Raw genomic sequence first — 21,613 nt, forward strand, 5'->3', positions numbered from 1 at the left:
CTGCCCCTCCAAACTATCCCCCTCCCCCTCCCCGTCCCCCACCTCCTCTCCCTCTCCCTCTCCCTTTCCCATCCCCATCTCCAACTCCATCCCCATCCCCATCTCCATCTCTATCTCCCTCTCTACCTCTATCTCTCCCTCTTCTCCACTAGATTGGTTACCAGTACAGCAGGATAAATAATTTTGTCCCTCATGCTTTGTCATTGTCAATGTGCCATTTGTCTTTCCACTTTCCCACTATTATAGAAGCAGCATGAGGCCCTCAGCAGAGGTTGAGCACAGGCCAGCACCAAACTCTTGAACTTGCCAGGTAACAGAACTGTCCTATCAGATAGTCTGTTAGGCCAGCAGAAATAGAATAAGACAATCTTCAGCCAGTAGGACCATTTTCCCTTTCTATTCACAGGGACTGTTCTCATCCCCGGGTCAAATTCCTGGTAAAATAACTTCAGAGAGGAAAGTTTCTTTTAGATCATGGTTACATAAGTATCAGTCAAACATGATGCAGAGGGCATGGAGGAGTGGTGTGGGTCTCATCATGGAAGCCAGGAAGAAAGGAGAGGGAAATCCAGGAAGTGACCAGAACAAAGTACAGGCCCAAGAACACAAACCAGTGACCTACTTCCTCCAGCCAAACCCACTTCCTATTCTTCAGCACCTCCCAACAAAGCCATCCTATGACTCTTCAAGGAGTTAGGATTAACTCAGAGTCCTCAGGTAGCCGCCATTTCCCCAGGACACAAAGTGTAAGGAACATTTCAGGTTTCACTGTGACACAAGGTTGCTGTGTTATGATAATGTGTGTTCTTGCACTGTGACACTCCTGTGCTATGGATCATATGTTCTCTCTGTAAGCCCTTTCTGAAGCCTATATTATTTTATGGTTCTGAGACTAAACTCACCAGTGTCGATCCTGATCCTGAGGTAAGTGGACCCGAAATCTTAGACCTCAAGTTTCTGCTAGAGAATTTGATATGTGTGGGAGCAAAACATAAATTACTACCTGGAAGACCAGATGAAGATTAACTTTTTAAAATGGAAATACTAAAATACTGCAGATGCTACTGAAGACAATCCAAAGGAAAGTGAGAAGGCTAATCAGGCAGGAGGATGTGGGACTTGCAAAGTAAATCCTTTACATGTACAAAAATTCACTAGAGCATCCAATTAGGGACAAAAACTCCATGTATGCACAGAAATCTAATTTGTAGGGCAGCTAGCTCTGATACCTTCTGTAATCTTTCTAGAATTCCAAATATTGACTGAAAAGAAAAGAACACGATGATTCTTCCCATTGTTTCCTTTTTTTTTCTTTTTCTTTTTTCAGTGTGTTTGAACACACAACCTTCCAACTAACTGGCCATTCAGATCAACATAAAATGATTGCCTTTGAATTGAGAAATCCAAAGGCCTCAAACACATAAGCCAACTGACTGAGTGACAGCACCCACCTCACCTCCACCCAGAGCTTCAATTCACTTCCTATGGCTATGAATTCAGAGAGAATACATCAGCATCCCTCCTGCTCTCGGGAACAATTACACTAACTGCTCTTAACCTTCATCTCTGTAATAACCTATCGTACATACTTCCACAAACACATGCACTCTGACACCAGTCCACCAGAATCTTCTGAGTTGTGAAGCCTGGAAGGAAACAATACAGGAATGGTTATGCAAATCCCCCAGCACTGTGCATGAATTTAAATTCAAAGTCTGAAACCAACAAAGGCATCTCTGACTTTCAACATCATTCCTTTCCGATCCTGTGTGCACTGGGTGTGTCCAGCTCAGTGTTTAGTACTGAGTACATAAGGTTAGACCTGATGATCATGATTTCAAGATTATTAAATAATACAAAGGGAGAGGCATAGGAGCCCATCAAAAAACAGCCACCTGAGTGAGGCTCTGTGACCAAGAAGGGACTATCGTGCCAAGCAGGGACTGCCAAACCCTATGATAGCCACTAAGGCAAACTTGGCCTGAGGATGAGATCTAAAGGACGCACAATATTAAAATGTGCCAGGCTGAGTTACACCCAGCACTGTGTGTAGTCCTTAGAAAGATCCCTCTCAGTCAGAAGTATAGCACACATCTTTGATCCTAGCACTTAGGAGGCAGAAGCAGGTGGCTCTCCATGTTTGAGGCCAGCCTGGTCCATAGTTCCAAGAACTACAGAGTGAGTTCCTGAATCATCCATTGCTTTGCAATTCCTCTCTGGGCTCTCACTGATAGGATGTTTTTAACCTAGAAATTTCTTGGGTATACTTCCATCAGTCTGGAAGTAATAATTAAGGGTTTCTTTCATTCTAAAGTATAGGAAACACTGAAGAGACTGTAAGACATAGTTCTTGACCTCAAATCTGGAAAGAAACAATTGGATGATTCTAGTTAGAGCTTAAAAATCAAGGTTGAAGCCAGACATAGTGGCACATGCCTTTAATTCCAGCACTTAGAAGTCAGAGGCATGCAGATCTCCACAAGTTTGAGGCTAGCCTGGTCTACATGGAGGGTTCTAAGACAGACAGCTCTACTTCAAAGAGAGAGGAAGAGAGGGAGAGAAAGAGACAGAGATAGACAGAGAGAGATGAGAGAGGAGAGGAAAGAGAGAGAGAAATGGAGAGACAGAGAGACAGGAGAGAAATATGATAAATCTGTCACAGCAGCTGCTGCCACTGCACATGCAATAGTCATCCAGACTCCCAGCATAGATAGGTGGTTTAGTTTAATGCTGTTGATGAGATAAAAAAAAAATGACCAAAAGTAACTTAGGAGGAAAAAATCCATTTGATCCTACGGTTTACACTCCATTAACCAGAGAATTCAGGGCTGGAACCCAGAGACAGGACCTGAAGCAGTGGTCCTCCTACTGGCTTGCCCCTCATGGCGTGTCCATCCTTCTCTCTTATATCAACCAGTACCACATACCTAGGGATGGCACCACCCTCAGGGAGCTGGGTTCTTCCACAGCAATCATTAATTATGAAAACGCTCTCCCCTCCCCACAGACTTGCATACAGGCTTACCTGAAGCAAACATTTTTCTCAGTTGAAGTTTCCCTTCCCAGATAATTCCAGCTTGTGTTAAATTGAAAAAGAAAAACTAGCCAGAAGAGATAAGGTAGCAGGCCCCACCCCTCACTGAGGAGCCATTGGTAGAAGACAGTTGCTAGAGAGGAAGAATCATTCTTTCTGGAAGATGTGACTACTAATAAGTTTCCAAATGCTCTGATGGATAGACCCCACATTCAAGCACTGGTTGCAATTAGTGGGTTATCAAAGACAGCAAGCTGAGAGAGGCACAGTAGGAAGGACATGGAGGGAGTTAGGGGAAGAAATGTGGAGAGGTAGGATCACTGTCCACCCTGGCTGGACAGCCCAACTTCCCCAATAGAATGGCTGCATCTCCTGTGCAGGGCACGTCACACTTCACTTTTTTTTTTTTCACAAGGCAGGTTTGACTTTGTGGCAAATTAGTGAAAACTGATTATAATCAACTACTCTACAAAAGAGAAATTTTTGCCAGAAAGGCTATTTTTACAGGCTAGTGCTTGCTAACTGTAGCGCTTTTGTAATCTAATTGAAAACAGTAGGCCTCTAAGAAAGGACTTAGTTATACATTAACAAAAGCTTAGCTTAAAGGCTTATAGATGCAAGACCCCACTTTCCTCTGAATTGGCCTTTGAAGACTTAGCTGCAACTCTAGACTCTCATTTTCAGAACAGCTGGAAAGCATCATAGTTTGGTCCCCAAAAATACTAAGGTCGGTCATAAGGTTCTAGGGAACATTGCATGTATGTAGGAAGCCGAGAATGTACAAAGCTCTGACACCAGCAATACATACAAACACAACAATTTATTGTGAGCTGTTTCTCCTCAGGAGGCACCTAGAATACTCACAAGGGCTAACTAAGGTCATAGACACGCAGTGTTTAAGGAGACTTGAAGGGATAGAGACAAGAGGGTAGGGGCTGGATTTAAGGCACCGACAGAAAAAGATCCAACCCAGAATTCAGGTTGTCTATTGGCCAGACCTGGGGGATGAGAGCAAGGGAGAAAGAGCCTTCCCCAAGGAAGAGCACACTGATTAGTTATCTAAAACCCAGTGATCAGCCCTGAAAACATATACATACAAGTAACATTATGCAGACTGAGCAAATTGTATTTATATATTTAAGAAAATACATCTAGCAGCAGTTGAAGAAAAAGAAGCCATGAATTTGACAGAAAGCATGTGTTGGGGAGGACAGATAAGAAAGACTAGAGGAAGAAAATGGAAGGAGGAAATGTAATTATCATTTCATAATAATTTTAAAGTATATTTTAAAAAGGAAAAAAGTCTTCTGGGTGTATTAGGCACGTAGTTCAATAGCAAAGCACTTGCTTAGCATGTTAGAGACCCTGGTGTCAGTTTCCTGGACTGTACAACAGTTAATAATGGTAGTAGTAGTAATAATAATAGTAATAATAATAACTAAATATCCTCTGGTAGAAGATTCCTCTCCCGACACAATAATTCTCTTCCTCAATATTCACTACCACACCCAGGGTTATCATTCTATCTCTGCCCACATTTAATGAGCTGAGTGGGACTGGGCCTTTTCTCTTCCCTCAGGTAAAATTTCACCTATGCTAACCTTTACCTCTCGAACACCAGTTTTTCACTTAGGACTCACTGGAATTCTATCTTCTGCAGGAAATCAGTCTTGTCTACGCTGGTTGCAAGCTCTCTGCTTTGCATAGCAATGTGGTTTAATGTCTCTTGAAGAATACGCCTTTTAAAATGCATTGACTTGAACTCCAAATTAAGTTCTAAGCTACTTGAAAGGATGGAGTGTTGTTTCCCTTATCCTCACAGCCTAGCTCTTAGTCCAATGCCTTCTGAATCATCAATAACCATGGAAACCTCCCTGAGTTGCATGCAAATTAATTGAATACAGGTTTGATTAAGCTTCTCTAGTTTTCTTCAAGGAGGAAAAAATGGACTATTCAGCAGAATACTGCTAACCAGAGGCAAGGAGGGATAAGGGGAGAGAGGGGTGGAGAAAGGTTGATGGATGACTGCTACTTTACAGTTCTGAGAAGAGTTCTGGTGTTCTGTTGCACAATGGCGGAGTGTGATAAAGATAGCATGCTGTGCATTTCTAAACGACTAGAAGACATGACTATGAAGGCTTTCACAAAGAAAGTATAAATATTTGATGACATAGATATATTTACCCAGATTCAAACATTACATAATATATACAGTATAAAATATCACATGGGGGTTGGAGAAATGGCTCAGCCATTAGGAGCACTTGCTGCTCTCAGAGAGAATCTGAGTTTGACTCCAGCACCAGAGAATCTGATACCCTCTTCTGGCCTCTGTGGGAACCTGCACACGTGTGCACATCACCCACACACAAAATTAAAATAAAATAAATAGTCTTTTAAATAGAGGCTAGAGAAGGCTCAGCAGTTAAGAGCCCTGACTGAATACTCTTCCAGAGGACACAGATTTGAAGCTCAGCATCACATGGAGGCTCACAACTCTCTGTAACCAAGGGATCTGATGTGTTCTTTGAGCATCCATAGATACTGCATGCACTTGGTGCAAATACTTACATACAGGCTAAACAAATACATAAAATAAAAATAAATCCTTTTTTAGAAAATTTAAAAATCACAAGGTATTCTATAAACATATATAATTTTATGTGTCAATTAAAACCTAAGGCTATGAAAAGAAAAATATATTTCAAGTATCAGGGAGTAATATTTTAGCTGAGCATGAGATTTTTATAAGACTTAGCATTGCAGGCATTGGCCTCCAGGTTCCTCGTGAATGATAATATGACTTTCCAGTGACATGTTTCTAGAACAAAATCAGACAGCCTCATCATCAGACAATAACCAATCAGCAGCACGATTCAGCACAGAATTGTTATATAACCCAGAAGATGGCATTCACATCATGTAAATGCAGTGAGTGGAGCTGAGGTCAAGGAGGCAGACCAGATTAATCCAACTATTATTCTGAAGAGAGGAAAATTCCTCATCAGAAAGAAAAAGAGACCTCCACAAAACCAAGACTGGTCTCCTGGTGTAAGGATTTTTTTTTAACCAGATTCTGTCTCACTTGATCATCTGTGATTCTTGGCAGATAAATGTTAATATGGCAGCATTTTCAATTACAATGACTAATGGAATTTTTTGTGAGATTTAATAAGCATACTAGCTCTCATAATGGTTCTTTATACATGTTCAGGCAGCTCAATACTGCCATTCCAGCCTAAGATTCCACATTCTTTCGAGTATATTTCATGTTTCTTTTTAATGATGCCATTAGACAAATCAAGGTTTTTGTCAAAGCAGAGCTAAAAATTTTGATTTCACACTAAATTTTGATTTGTAGCACTCAGTGATCAAATAATACAGAATATACAATTTTAAAATTGCCAGTCTGCTGCAGTCATGAGAGAAGAGATGCAGGGAAGAGAGAGGCAGCACATCTACTTTACTCTTGGGGAGGTTATAATCTAGTAAGACACACACTATGAAGTCATGCAGTCCGCGAGCAATTATCTCGCCAGCAAGAATGCACGCAGACGCCAGGGTTCTACTGCAGATCTTCTTTATTACGATGTATAGAGGAAGACCCCGGGGCCCCGAGAAGGCACTGTTTTTATACCCCCTGGAGCGGCATGTACATTTCTGGTTGGCTGTTTGCCCATAAATGTATATACGCCCTGGGATGGGCTGTGACTTGGTGCGCATTTTCCCTTGTACAAAGGCAGTAATTCTGTAAACTTTGGGAGAGCACCGGATGCCAGCGCCATCTCTGCCCACTGCGGCTCTCCACAAAGTCAGAGTATCATAATGAATGAATGACACACAACTGCAAAACACTGAGCTACTGGGGGAAGGAGGAGAGGGGTAGTTAGAGGGCAAGAGTGGGTTCTGAGTCCAGAGCCACCTCTTCCTTGACACACACTTTCAGAATAGACATTTAACCTTTCTGAGCTCCAGGGTCCTCTTCTGGGAAAATGCTTACCTTGCAAGGACATTTTAAGGATTTATAGGGAAATGATATATATAAAAGCCAATCGAATAAGCTGTGGTTCTATATATGTATAGTCAACCATGGGCATTTTTTTGAGGTCTGCTGTATGTCTCATACCATCTCTAGTATCTCTGGAGATCAAAAGTATAATCGTCTATACTCTCCTCCTGGACGCCCACCAAGGTTCGGGATGGCGCTCAGCTTGTGAGTACTTCTCTACTATGTACAAAGCCTGGTTTAATCCCCAGCACCATATAAAACCAGTAAGTCTTAAACCTGGCTTTTGATGAGATGCTATTTCACATATCAAAGATAACTTGCCACCAGGTCTCCCAGCATCTCTCAGTCCCTACCAGTTACAGGGCCCTCCTGGCTAGCATACCCTAAACTTCTCTAGCCCAGGGGCTGGGCTGCCTTCCCCCAAACCAACTGAACCTTTAGCTTTTTCCTTACTTCCCTGGCCTCTTGGTCTGGATCTCCTCTTTCTGCTCACTTACCTACAAGACCCAGCTCAGTCTGGTCATGTTCACTCTGAACTCTCTAAGATGTCGCTGCCTCTGGCTACGCTTTCCCTTAACTATAATAAAGTTTTCTCCTCCACTATACCTAAGAGCAGTCACGTCCTTTTCTTTCTTTCTTTCCTTTTTAATTTTGATTTTACACTTAAAAACCAGGCATGGTAATATCCTGCCACTCTGGAGGAAGGGCCAGGAGGATGAATGAGAACAAAGCCAGCCTAAACTAAGCGAGACTCCATCTCAGAGAACAAGAGAAATAATTTACTGAGAAGGTTCCTACAGGCTGTCTGAGAACCACAGATGGAGTAGCAAGAGAGAAGGAGGAAGAAGAGGAGGAGAAGCTGAGCTTCCTCATCAGGTAAGCCACGAGAGTCTAGAAGGAGTTAGGGAGACAGAAGAGATCCTTCACAGAGATGATATCTCTTAGAGGTGGGCAAGTGGAGCACTATTCAAGTACACATTCTTTCTGGAGAGAAAAGTAAACTGCATCTACAGCCAGATCCAAGGATGCTGAGGTCAGTCAATGCAAAAGAAAATAACTGTTCAGTGAAATCAACAGTTTTACCTTGAGATATGTAAATGCATATTAAGGAGAAAACCCACTAACTGAGCTCAGATTTAGAAACGCTCCTACTATAATAGACAGAGGGAACTCAACTCAGAGACAAGTGAATATTAAAGATTAGTGAAGAGACTTGGAGGGTACCCATGGTTCAGGGCATCTGAGGAACAAAGGATGTCACCTTGGGTGCCATTTCCCATCAGCAGGTAGAGGCTGCCTGGAGCAACCCTTCAGGAAGAATGCAAAGGCTTTGTCTGCACTCAGTGGGAGAGTGTCAGGATGAAATATTGATGGTAGCCTTGGGCACTGGATGGCACATCACCACTGCAGCTTTCTCTGCATATCCTGCTTCAACCAGACCCCAGTTCCTCCTAGATCCTGAGCATGGAGTTTAGCAGAATAGTGGCTAAGGGCTGGTGGGCATCTCATGGTCACTGAGAAAGAGCTTTGGGCTGGGCTTTTAACAAAGCCTACATGGCTTTCAATAAAGCCTGCATGCAAAGCCACATGTGTAGATGGCCGTGTAAGTGTGCAGAGGAGGATGACTGTTGACCTTGAACAGCTCAGAGGCTACTGTGGAGAAAGCAGATTAAAAATATGAATCAGGCATTTGTTCACATTTTTTAAAGGTTGCATTCTTTTCTGCAAGTTGCATAAGTTAAGGGATAATGACACGGAAAAGCATGTGAAACCCATCTCCAAACGTGCCTCCAGGACCTCTGCAAACATGATTTCTAGTGAGTTCTGAAGCAACTTCCCTACTCAGGGTTGCTAATGGAATCCCTTCCACACTCTTTGCTCTGATTCTTAATTTCTTGGCAAAAAGAATTTTTTTTCTTTCACTTTCTTGCCACACTACCTTCAAATCACTAGATTCTCTCACCTATAACATAAATGAATTTTAATTACTTGGCAGCCATATATGAATGCCTCATACATAAAATCTTCATAAAAATCTACTGGGAAAACCAACAGGACATTTATCAATACAGTAGGAACTAGAGCTGGTTCTGCAGATGAAGGCTTTTGCCACCAAGTATAATGACCTGGATTTGATCCCTGAGCCCCATATGGTAGAAAGATAGAACTGACTCCTACAAGTTGTCCTCTGACCTACACACACATACACACACATATACACACACACACATACACACACACACACACACACACACACAATTTTAAAAAAGAAATTTTAAATATGTCAATCTTTTTGCTTTATACTCACGGAGAAAAAAATTCCATCCTCCATGGCTAGCCATGAGATAAGCCAAGTGGCTTTCTGCATCTGTGGTTTCAGTAGAGCATGTAAGAGGGTCAAAGGCTGAAGAGCAGGTGGAAACAGACCAAGAGCAGATCTAGCCACAGTGACAGCAGGCTCTCAGTTGCCCTCCCCCAAGACCTGCAGTTAACAATTAGCAGGAGGACACTAGACATTGCTCCCTGGTGTTCTCAAGCCAGACAAGGACTTATGGAACACTTTACTCATCCATAGGACAGAGGACCCTGCTGTCATTGCCTCAGTCCTCAGAGGATTGCCCTGTACTTACTTATAAATAAATTAAGCATCACATGCCCTGAAGCTGAAAAAGTTTTCTTCTCTTAAGAAGGTCAGTAAAAGTAAAGTCTTTAGGAAAAAAAAATCCTCTCTAAAAGATGCTCTGATCCCATGGGAAGTAAAATAATACGTGTAAATCTAGTAACATCTAATATAGGGTTGCTCCTTGCTAATGGACACCTGTGGGGCTGTGGAACCCTGGAGTGTTTGCCCATGCCCCAAAAAGGCCCAGGTAGAGGGTGGGGAAACAGGTCTCTGCCTCAAGATTTACCTAAAGGCCCTGGTCCCGCCCCTCTCCCACTTCTAATATAAGTAGACCTCTCTTGGCATTTTTTGGGAGAGTTTGTAACAATCCGAATCCACCGCCATGTCAATAAGTATACACGTCTTAAATCTCCACGTCTCTCGAAATCCTGGACTCATTGTGTAAGTCAAGACTCGTGCACGCCCCGGTCCGCATGGGGGTACGGGGGAGGGAGAGAAGCCTTTTCCACCTGTCCCGGTGCTCTCTGCACTCTAGCGGGCCGCAGGACGCTTTCTCCTGACAACAGCAGCCTGTGCACCGCCTCTGCAGGGACCCTGGCCTGCACCATGTCCCATATGCCCAGGACGGCCCTTGGTTCGTCAGCGGTCTGCACTGTTGAGTCCCGCTGGGAAGTGCCACCCCCCCCATCCACTCCGGCTCACCCACGTCACCGCCCACGACCCCCGGGCATGACCATTGCCAACATCTGGCACCCACACAGACCACCGACACCCACGGCCAAGAATGAACGAGTCACTTCCAACGGGACACGATGTCTAGATTCCTGTTTTCACAGCGCATGCCACAGCTGCGTACACTCTCTCGCTTCTATTTTACTGCACGTCCACAGACCCTTAAAATAGAGGTCAAATTGGCGCGCTGGCTGTCCAAGACACAGCCACCCGCCCCCATAACCTCCCTGCTGCACACTCAACTCCCCGAGACGTCTGAGGCCCAGAGCAGACCCAAGAGTCTTACGCCCACACCCACTGAGATCTGACTACTTCATTCCTGCCCAAACACCAAGCTTTCTGCGCCCGCTTCTCCACTATGGCGATCTCTGCCTCCCTGAGACATCTGCTCCAGACAAGAGACATGGACAACTCCATGCCCGCGCGCTCCCAAGGCACACGGGCTACCATCTCCCCCTGGTTAGTGGTGGACAATGTACACAAAGCCAGCACAGAAGCTCTCCCTGCTGGTGCCCGCGAGAACCGTGAGTTACATCTCTGTCCATCCATCTCCACCTCCTCTCTCTCTCTTTCTCGCGCTCCTGGCTAACGTCTTTTCTCTAATTGTTAACTACAATCTAACTTCCTCCTAATTAAAAAAAATAATAATAAGTTTCTCTCTCCACGTGTTCCCTACAAGATGGCGAAGACTCCCTAATCTCCATTCTTTACCCCTCCCCCCAAAAAATCTCCCTTGCTCTGCCTGCCAAGAGGTTTGCCCCTCCCCCAGAGGTCAGCTTTTTGAACTCTGCCTACTAGCCTAGTGTAAACTTCCCCCACTCCTCTGCCATTTGCGGCTGAATAGTTACATCCCAGCTGACTCGCCTGTGACAACAGGGCTGGCTCCCTGCTTGCCCCCTTCCCCACTTCACCTTCTAGGTCATTTGCGGCCCGCTACAGCCCAGCTGGCTTGTCTGATAGCAGAAGGTCTGAGACTCAATCTGCCCCCTTCGCCTCTGTTTCTTTCTCACTGAGAGCCGCCGGCTTACTCTTTGCTAGCCTCCAGGTGTCTTCCCGCCATGGCTCGGTTTCACACAACCTTTTACTCCTTCTGACTTTCCTATTAAATACCCATATTTCTTGCTTTGAGCTTGTCTTCAAGATTGGCCTTTTTCTTCTACATTTAAGATTCCTAAGAAAAACAAAAGGGGGAATTCCTTGGCCTCTCTACTAGAGCACCCAGCCACCACGTGGTAGCCCAGCCACCACAGGGCAGAACAGGCCCCTCCTTCACTACTCCTAAATCCGCCATTAACCTTTTCTCCCCAACAGGAATGCCTAAACAACAGTGTTCGTGCTTTTCAACCCAAAATTTTTCGCTTTTTGTTTGAATGTCTCCTTTTCTCTCTAACACTCATGATATATTCCCAACATTTTTTTTTCAATTTTTAAAATTTCTTCAAGGTTTGAAAGTCATCTAAATCTACTTCCACAGGTTGAATCAACATGCTGACCACCATCTTTCAGTTTTTAATTAGCAACTAATTTTCTTTCACAGACAAACTGTGGACGCCTATCCCAGATATTATTAACACAATGTTTTTTTCTTCAGTCATCCAATTTCCTCAAACACCTTTGACTTTCCAGGAGTGATTTAATGCTTTCCAGATATCTCCCCGCCGGAGATGCTGCTTCCCTGTGATTATACCCACAGATCCAACAGAGACAAGCTGATGCCGAGACAAAGCCACCTCCTGGAACCTGCCAAGCTGCCTTCTCCCAGTCATTTCGTCCGACTGAAGACCCAGAGATGCTCGCTACCAGCTGCAGATGAACTCTTGCCAAAGTCACATAGCTGAACTGACATGTTAGTGAGGAAATCATAATGTCTATTTAATCAGATGTCATTACTCTCAAATTGTACAATATGTATTTAATTGATTCAATGACTCCTTGCTTTCCCAACCCCAACCCTCAATTCCCATTACCCTTGGCTTGATTGTGCTATACCCCCCAGTCTGTGTGGTGTTTTCTTTTATTTTCACTACAAATGACACCTCTCCTGAGAGGGAATTGTGGATGGCAGGCTGTGAAGAGTAACATCACCACATGTGACCTACATTATATCTCCACCTTCAGAGTTTCCCCTCCTTTTATGAAAGAAAAAAGGGTGGATTGTGGGGCTGTGGAACCCTGGAGTGTTTGGCCACGCCCCAAGAAGGCCCAGGTAGAGGGTGGGGAAACAGGTCTCTGCCTAAGATTTACCTAAAGGCCCTGGTCCAGCCCCTCTCCCACTTCTAATATAAGGAGACCTCTCTTGGCATTTTTTGGGAGAGTTTGTCACCATCCGAATCCACCACCATGTCAATAAATCTACACGTCTTAAATCTCCACGTGTCTCTCGAAATCCTGGACTCATTGTGTAAGTCAAGACTCGCGCACGCCCCTGTCCACGTGGCAGGACGGGGGAGGGAGAGAAGCCTTTTCCGCCCGCCCTGGTGTTCTCTGCACTCTAGTGGGCCGCAGGACGCTTTCTCCTGACAACAGCGGCCCATACACCACCTCCACTGGGCCGCTGGCCTGCACCGTGTCCTGCATACCCAGCGTCTCTGCTCCCGAGACCCTGCGGTTGCCGCCGGCAGTGTGGGTGGGCGAGACCGAATCATCAACAGAGAGTGCTGAGCCACGGGTCGCAGGACGGCCCTTGGTTCGTCAGCAGTCTGAGCTGTTGAGTCCCTCCGGGATGTGCCGCCCCCGCCCACGGCGGCTCACACCCAAGCCGCCCATGCCCCCCGGGCGTGAGCATTGCCCAACAGACACCTACTATATACTGCATTTTGCTAGACGTTGACACATGTAACATCCACACGTGTGATTGAGTCTACTTTATTCATGAGGAGATGGAAGGTAAGAGGGACTGTCATTCATACAGCTTGCAGGGTGCCCTAGTGTTCTTTATATTGCTATGATAAGCACATTTTGACCAAAAGCAACTTACAGAAAGAAAGCATTTACATAGCTTTTATTTCCAGGTCATAGTTCATTATTAAGAGAAGTCTGGGCAAGAATGTGAAGCAGAAGCTATGGAGGAAAGTTTCTTGGTGGATCATTTGCACATCATGCTTTGCTACCTCTTCTCCAGCTGAAGACCACTAAGTCATAGTGAAGCCCAGAGTAGTCCAGATCTTCCTACATCCGTTAACAATCAATACAATCCTCTACAGGCATGCCCAAAGGCCTATCTGATTCAGGCAATTCCTCAATGGCAGTTCCCTTCTCAAGAGACTGTAAGTTGTATCAAGTTGACAGTTCAAGCTAACTATGACACAGAATAAGCAGGCATCTGAATCATACTGATATAATTTGCCTGTAGCCCCTCACCATACAGAAACTAAAAAGAAGAGGGAATAAAAAATGCTCACAGGTAGAAAAGAAATGTGTGGTGGTTCTGCAGGCAAATGTCTCATGAAGCTGCTCCTCCTATGAACGATTCTGCTGGTGGCAGAAAGGATGCCCACTAGATATCTATTAAGAGTAGTTGCTTTCTGGAGGTGACAAATTGGCCATTGTCCCAGAGAGCTGATCTAGCTACTGCTGCAGCCACATCTGCCAGGAGTGGAGACAGTTGTGTCCTGGTTTGTTTTGTTTTTTGTTTTGTTTTGTTTTGTTTTGTTTTGTTGAGGAAGTAGGACAGATGCTTAGTAAAAATGTTTATAGTAAGGTGGTGAATTAGATGTCACTCTGTGTGATTTGTTGAAAAAGAGAAGCAGAATAAGGAACAATACACTCTATTTCTATTACCAAAAAATAATCTGGAAAAAAAGGAAGAGAAGGAAGAAGGGAGTGGGGAGAGAAAGGGGAAGAGGAGAGTGCAAGGAGGAGGGGAGGAGGGAGAGGAGAATAGGTCTAGGTCAAATTTTCATCTACAAAAAAGCCAGAAGAAGACACCATCAGTGTCCTGCTACATAATGCTGGTCAGTAATGGCTATCAGGAAGGTGTTCTCCCCTCTCAGATAACAAGTAACTGGAGAGATACAGTCAACCTAAGACTTTAGTAGGGGCTGGATGTACTGTGAGCAGAGCAGCACAGGCTGAGGAGACAGAGACAGAAGGACAGCTTAGAAGTCTATCGTGGAGACTCTTCATGTCCTGCAGTGAACAGCCAGAATGGGCACCACCCACAGGATAGCCACACTGGAATAGGAAAATTCCGCTGCTGAAAGCTGAGTAGGTTCTCAGTGTGATGGGAGCATCAAGAGATGAAGGTAAGCAAGAAGAGGCGGGCCTTCTACACCTATTCAGAGCATCAGCCACAGAAAGCCTCCAAATGCTAAAGAGAACAGTGCAACTGGCAGGTAGGCCAGAGTCTCGGGCTAGGGCAATCCCAGCAAGACTCTTGTTGGAATTGCACAGATCAGTAGCGTTCCTGTAGCTGTTGGATTGATATAAAACCCAGCCAGTGGGAGAGATAAAGTGTATGCTTTCCAAGCAGGAGGAATCACCGAGTTCATAATATCTTTCATTATTAGTAGTAGTATTTATTTTTATACTATTTTTATTTTAGTATTTACTTTTATACTTTTTATACTTTGTTTTGCTTGATCATGTCTTGACATGGTGGGCTTATCAGACTTCCTTCTCTGCATCTGTTCTGGAGGATTTTCTATATGACTTATCCCCTACAAGGCACACTCTTTCTTCCCTTCTGATTCAAACTTCATTTCCTTTTTTCCCCTTTCTTCCTCATGCTATGACTTAAATATTAATACCCTAACCTCTAAAAACCTACAATGTACATTTTTTTCCTCATTCAGTAAGTACCCTAGTGAGATATCCCTAAACCATGCTGGGGATTTAAATAAAGTAACAAAGTGTTCTCTTACATAAAGAAAGAAAAAAAGAAAAGTTACTTTATGATGTTTTACAAGCCTGGGTCCAGTGTGTGTGTGTGTGTGTGTGTGTGTGTGTGTATAACAAACACCTGAGTATCTAACAAAGGAAACAAGTTCATTTGGCTGGCAGTTCTAGGATCTAAGTTCATGGCACAACCAGCAGGTTCTGGGAAGCAGGGTCTACAGAGGATAGCATCATGTGGTGGCAAAGCATGTACAAAGGAGGAAAGTCACATGATAAGAGAAAAAGCCAGGGAGTGAGCTGGGAAAGCCCAACTATCATCTTCTCTCCTAGTAACCAAAGTCCTGATCTCACATGATTGGGCATTAATTTCTTCCAAAGGTGATACCTCCAAACACAATTGTCTCCAACCAGGCCCTAACTATTAAAAGTTTAACCACTTTTCAAGCCAGTGAGAACTACTCCTCCAATACATTAGCTTTTTTAGAGACAAATATTTAAAAACTAACATGATACTGTAATAATGATGCTGGGTAAGCTATGGAGAACAGAAGTGCATTTCCCATAGTTTTGAAACCTAGGAAAACCCAATGTCACAAAATGCCAGCTCAATATTTGTCAAGACTTTTCTCCCCAGATGGCAAGTCAAATTTCACTAACTCCAAAAGGGAAGACTGCAGAAGGGTGAGATGGCAACTGCATGAAAACCTCTATCAAAAAAATGTATCCCATTTATAGGAGGAGCCTTCATGGCCCTCTGGGTGGGACGACTTTAAAACCTCACAAACTCTGATGCAGCATCCTTAACCACCCCATAACTATTCTATAACATGTGTGTGTGTGTGCATGCTTTTGCGTGTGTGTGTGTGTGTGTGTGTGTAAACAAAGAGAGATTTACTGTATAATATGTACTCTGAGAATGAATATTTTAATTAAGATTGGAATAAAAGAACGGTGTTGGCCTCAGCCAGGGCTATCTGGGAGAACTTGGGAAATTGTTGCCAGCAAATCCACTGCACTTGTAAACTTTTGTTCACTAAATGCAAGCACGTGGAAAGACACAAATATGTTGTTCACCTGTATTTCTCACATGGTATTCTTACAACAGCTTCTCTGTTGAATTCTGCTTCCTCTCACAGCAATTTCTGGAACATGGTTTGGTTTTGTTTTTTTTCTCCCTGTGTTTGGGTCACATCCTCTTCTCATTGCCAGTGTTGTGTTTTTGTTGAACACAGTACATTTTAATTAATACATTTTAATAACTCTAGATATTGATTCCCTCTCCTCCAGTGCTTGCTTTAGGTTAGAGATTTGTTTTCCTTTTTTAATTTAGCTAAGCTATTTTAGGAAAGTCTATTTCCCTATGTCCTCTAGAGTAAAGCCTTTTGTATTGCTCACCCTGAGGTGAGAGTAACTTTGCCCCAGCTCTCTGTCGTATTCCCTATCTCTGCTAGCTAGCTTCATTTGGTGCTGCTCTCTGCTGGAGAGGCTCCACTAAACAGCAGTTGGTTGCTGTATTGTTTTTGGACAATTCTCTAGGGAACTGCTGTCCCTAGCTTCATTTTCCTTGCTGTGATAGCACACCCTGACAGAAAGCAACCAAAAGAAAGGGTTTAAAGTTTTTATTTGACTTGCAATAGCAGGTTAGAGTTCATCCTTGCAGAGAAATCAAGACGGGAATTTAAAGCAGCTTACCCAAGAAAAAGGATAAATGCATGCATGCTTACTGTTCAGTTTGCTTCCCTATTCCTATACAGTTACAGATCCAAGGGAAAGGCACTGCAGACCTTTGAGCTGAGCCTTCCCATATCAATTACCACAGAAAAATAATCTCCCACAATGTCTTAGTCAGGGTTTCTAGTCCTGCACAAACATCATGTCCAAGAAGCAAGTTGGGGAGGAAAGGGTTTATTCAGTTTACATTGCCACATTGTGGTTCATCACCGAAGGATGTCAGGACAGGAATTCACATAGGACAGGAAGCAGGACCTGATGCAGAGGCCATGGAGGGATGCTACTTACTGGCTTGCTTCCCCTGCCTTGCTCAACTTGGTTTTTTATAGAACCCAAGACTACCAGCCCAGGGATGGCACCACCCACAATGGGTCCTCCTAGCTTGATCACTAATTGAGAAAATGCCTTACAGCTGGATCTCATGGAGGCATTTCCTCAACTGAAGCTCTTTTCTCTGTGATAACTCCAGCTTGTTTCAAGTTGACACAAAACCAGCCAGTACAATTGACCCCTTATCAACTTGACTCACAAACTCACCACTTTTAAGCCTCAACCCTTGCTTTCTTATTCATCCCCAAGATCTAAATAACTTTAAAAGTACCACAGTCTTTACAAATTCTTACATATTAAAATTTCAATCCCTTTAAAATATCCAATCTCTTTTAAAATCCAAAGTCTTTTTACAGTTAAAAGTCTCTTAGCTGTGGGCTCCACTAAAATACTTTCTTCCTTCAAGAGGAAAAAAATATCAGGGCACAGTCACAATCAAAAGAAAAATCAAACTCCAACTGTCTAATGTCTGGGATCCACTCACAATCTTCTGAGCTCCTCCAAAGGCTTGGGTTACTTCTCCAGCCCTGCCCTTTGTAGCACACACCTTGTCTTCTAGGCTCCAGCTGCCTGTACTCCACTGCTGCTGCTGTTCTTGGTGGTTATCTCATGGTACTGACATCTCCAAAGCACTGCATTCTTCCACTGCAGCTAGGCTTCACCAATAGCCTTTCATAGGCTCTCTTCATGATGTCAAACCTCAATTCCTTTGCATGACCCCTTCAGACCTGGGCCATCAATTGTAACTGAGGCTGTACCTTCACCAACAGCCTTCCATGGTCTCTCACACTGCTGAGCCTCAGCTGCAATTTATGACCCCTTCATGCCTTCAAAACCAGTACCACCTGGGTGACTATTAAACATTACCAAGTCCAGTCACAGCACAAGGTACAACCTTGGCTATCTCTGGAACATGACCTCCTTGTGCTCTCAGGAAACACTTCATAGAAGATTTTACCTCAATGATGCTGGTCTCTTCTTAATCACCACTAATTTCTTAGCTCCAGCTAACCAGCACCAATAGTCCCAGTAATACAAAGGTTTCACTTTGGCAGCTCTGGTATCTTGTTAATCACAGCTTATTATTTAGCCCCAGCTAACCAAAACCACTAAATCTTCACAATCAAAATAGCAACTTCCCTGATAAGAGTCTTTAATCTTCCCTCTGAAATTTCACAAGCCAGGCCTCCATCTTCTGCACAGTTCTCAACATTATCTTCCAAGCTCCTACAGAACATCCCTCAGAGCTCTGAACATCCCAATTACTCTTCTACCTCAAAGTTCCAAACTCCTTCCACAGTCCTTCCCAAAACATGGTCGGGTTATCACATAAATACCCCACTCCTGGTACCAATTTGTCTTAGTCAGGGTTTCTACTCCTGCACAAACATCATGACCAAGAAGCAAGTTGGGAGGAAAGGGTTTATTAAGCTTACACATTGCAGTTCATCACCAAAGGAAGTCAGGACTGAAACTCACACAGGGAAGGAAGCAGGAGCTGATGCAGAGGCCATGGAGAGATGCTACTTACTGGCTTGCTTCCCCTGCCTTGCTCAGCTTGCTTTCTTATAGAACCCAAGACTACCAGCCCAGGGATGGTATCACCCACAAGGGGCCCTCCCACCTTGATCACTAATTGAAAAAATGCCCTACAGCTGGATCTCATGGAGGCATTTCCTCAACTGAAGTCCCTTTCTCTGTAATAACTCCAGCTTGTGTCAAGTTGACACACAAAACCAGTCAGTACACACAGCTTTGCCCACAGACTCACCTGATCTAGACAATCCTGCTTTGAAACTCTCTCTTCAGGTGATACTGCATTGTCTCAAGTTGACCAAAGCAACTATCATGTCCACCATAGTGGCACACACCTTTTATCCCAGCTCTTTGGAGGCAGAGGCAGGTGGATCTCTGTGAGTTCCTGGCCACCCTGGTCTATATAGGGAGTTCCAGGACAGCCAAGGCTACATAAAGATACCTTGTCCTGAAAATAAAAATTACCTGCCAGATGCTGTCTTGTCAATTAACTTAGAGAATGGGAAATATTTTAGTTCAGTCTTCAAGGCGTGTTCTGACTATACGCATGCTCATGCTACCTCTCTACTAGTCACTGTGCTTTAGCTTGCTACTATCTGACAAAAGGAGATGTCGTTTCTGATGGTGTCCTAAGGATCGAATCACTCCCCACTCTTTTAAGTGGAGCAGGCTCCTTCATGAAGGGTTTTGGAGCTCTCCATTCCTGTGACCTGCACCTTACCTTGCTCCTCTGGGTGTGAAGTGGGGCAGTGGCCTCATCTACTCATTCAAGATTATGTGGGGTTGAAGGTAGCAGTAAAAAGAGTGACATGAATTTAACACTGAAGACACTGGCTGCTCTTATTGAATGTCAATAGGCTGTTGTGGGCGAGAGTCTTTAATTACTCTTCAATCACTCACATGAGCTTCATTTTCTCACTGAGATGGAGTCTGTGGAGACTTCCTATCTGCAGACCAAAGGCTGAGCCTCCCTTCCTCCCTCATCAACGTCTACTTTACTGTGAGACGAATCCTGCTTTTTGTTCTTAGTTTTATTTATCTGTCATTTTTTAATCCTTGGTTTGATAATTGTGAAGTTTTGTCCATTTTACTGGTTATTTCTAGAACAGTGTTTTTATTTGAACTACTCAGTTTAACTTTTTATTTCCTACGTTTTTAATTTGTGCATTAAACTCTAGTAATTTTGTTTGGTTTGTCTCTGTATCAATATTTTCTCTCCATAGTTTTTACTGTGTCTTTTGTTGTCCTGTTTTAACTTCTGAACTTGGACATTTAGCATGATCAGTCTGCTGCCCTTGAGTGACATGAGGCCAAGAATAGCTATCTATGAATGTGGTCCAACACAAAGTTGTAAGTTTACTTAAAGCAGTGGCCTTGTAGTAGTAGCAGTAGTAATGTAAGAGCAAAAATTAAAAACAACTTGGCAAAGACCGCAGGACGGCTTGCTGAGCTTTCTGAGAATAGCCATAATAAAAATATCAATCCCCTCTAGGGACAAGGTGACCAAAAATTGTAGAAACAACCAAAGACATATCTTGACCAGTCTAAACATGCCCAAGTGAGTAATGGGCCATCTGGTGTTTATCCTAGAAGGTCTGAGGCTTCATGGTCAAAAATAATGGGCCATCCAGCCTGTCAAAATGATTGCTTATGCAAAGTGCTGATGTTTGAAATATCCAATTATATGTAACCGCGCCAGAATTTCCCGCTTTTCCCTTCCCCCTTGTGCCTCCCCCTATAAAAGTTCTAAACTTCCTGGGGTCTTCATCGAAATTCTCTCCCCTGAGTGGGATGAGTTTCAATCCGAGGGCCCTCGTTAGTAAACTGCCTTTTGCCATTTGCATCGAGTCAGTCTCTCGTGTCTCCTTGGGTGCGCGCTGATTGGGACTTGAGTTGGGGGTCCTCTCCGTGGGTCCTTACAGTAACTGGACTGTACAGCTGTCAAACATGAACTATTGCAAATGACAATGTCAGCTTGCTGTGCCAAAAGTTAGACTCTCCTTTGAATAGCACATTGATTTTACTCTTTCTTCTTTTATAACGAATAAATGAAAACTATAAATATTTCTCCAAATAATATTTGACTTGAGTCCATAAGTCTTGATACATAGAATTCTATCCTCCTTTCAGATTAAGAAACTCATAAATACTCTTAATTTCTCCTTAAATTATGGGCCCGTCAGAAGATCTTAAGCTGTTTGATTGTTTTTCCTTAGAAGCATTTTCTCTTATTTTAAATTCCCGTGTAAGTTAAAAGAGTGCATACTCGTAATTCTGACTCAGCAGAATTCACTGTGACTATTTCAACACTTTCATGAGCTGTGTTTTATCAAGTGATGTGCAGAGCATGAAGGAGTTAATTTCTGTAAAACTTATTTTTCCTGAAAGAAGGCAGTTTGTGAGGGCACAATGGCTGCCCTAACAAACTTCTTACAGTTCTCAGAGTCATTACCCTTCTTGAGTATTGATCAAAACTGACTCTGCTATTAGCCTTGGTCAGAGAAGACTCTTCTGAAAGTGGGTGACAGTAAAAGCAGGGACCATAACTAATTAAAGGGTTGAGAATAAGTGACTTGGCCCCTAACAAGACATCTTGTCACTCCCTCCAAGGCTCAGGGCACATCACAGAAGAAAGAGTGGAAAGAGCTCAAAGACTAGGGCATGGGGAAGAGAGTGCAGTGGGGCACTGCCTTCTGGATTCAACATGGCAGCCACAATTTTGAGTACACAGCAGCCATACCTGTGAGTTAGGGAAGATTTAGGGAAGAGAAAGGAAGGGAAG

At 43.6% G+C, this 21,613-nt stretch overlaps 1 long non-coding RNA gene across 2 annotated transcripts in view; it reads right to left on the reverse strand.

Annotated features, from left to right (window-relative positions):
• LOC114616962 overlaps nt 1–9,424 on the reverse strand; it is a 26,603-nt gene extending 17,179 nt beyond the window's left edge. The window contains exon 1 of one of the 2 annotated variants that reach the window (XR_003710716.1): nt 9,352–9,424. This is a non-coding gene — a long non-coding RNA (uncharacterized LOC114616962). The remainder of the gene's footprint in view (nt 1–9,351) is intronic. The other variant, XR_003710715.1, reaches the window with a different exon arrangement.
• Between the last annotated feature and the right edge of the window lie 12,189 nt (nt 9,425–21,613).

The sequence above is a fragment of the Grammomys surdaster genome, unplaced genomic scaffold (genome assembly GCF_004785775.1).
Source record: "Grammomys surdaster isolate TR1022 unplaced genomic scaffold, NIH_TR_1.0 133, whole genome shotgun sequence".
Taxonomy (NCBI): domain Eukaryota; kingdom Metazoa; phylum Chordata; class Mammalia; order Rodentia; family Muridae; genus Grammomys; species Grammomys surdaster.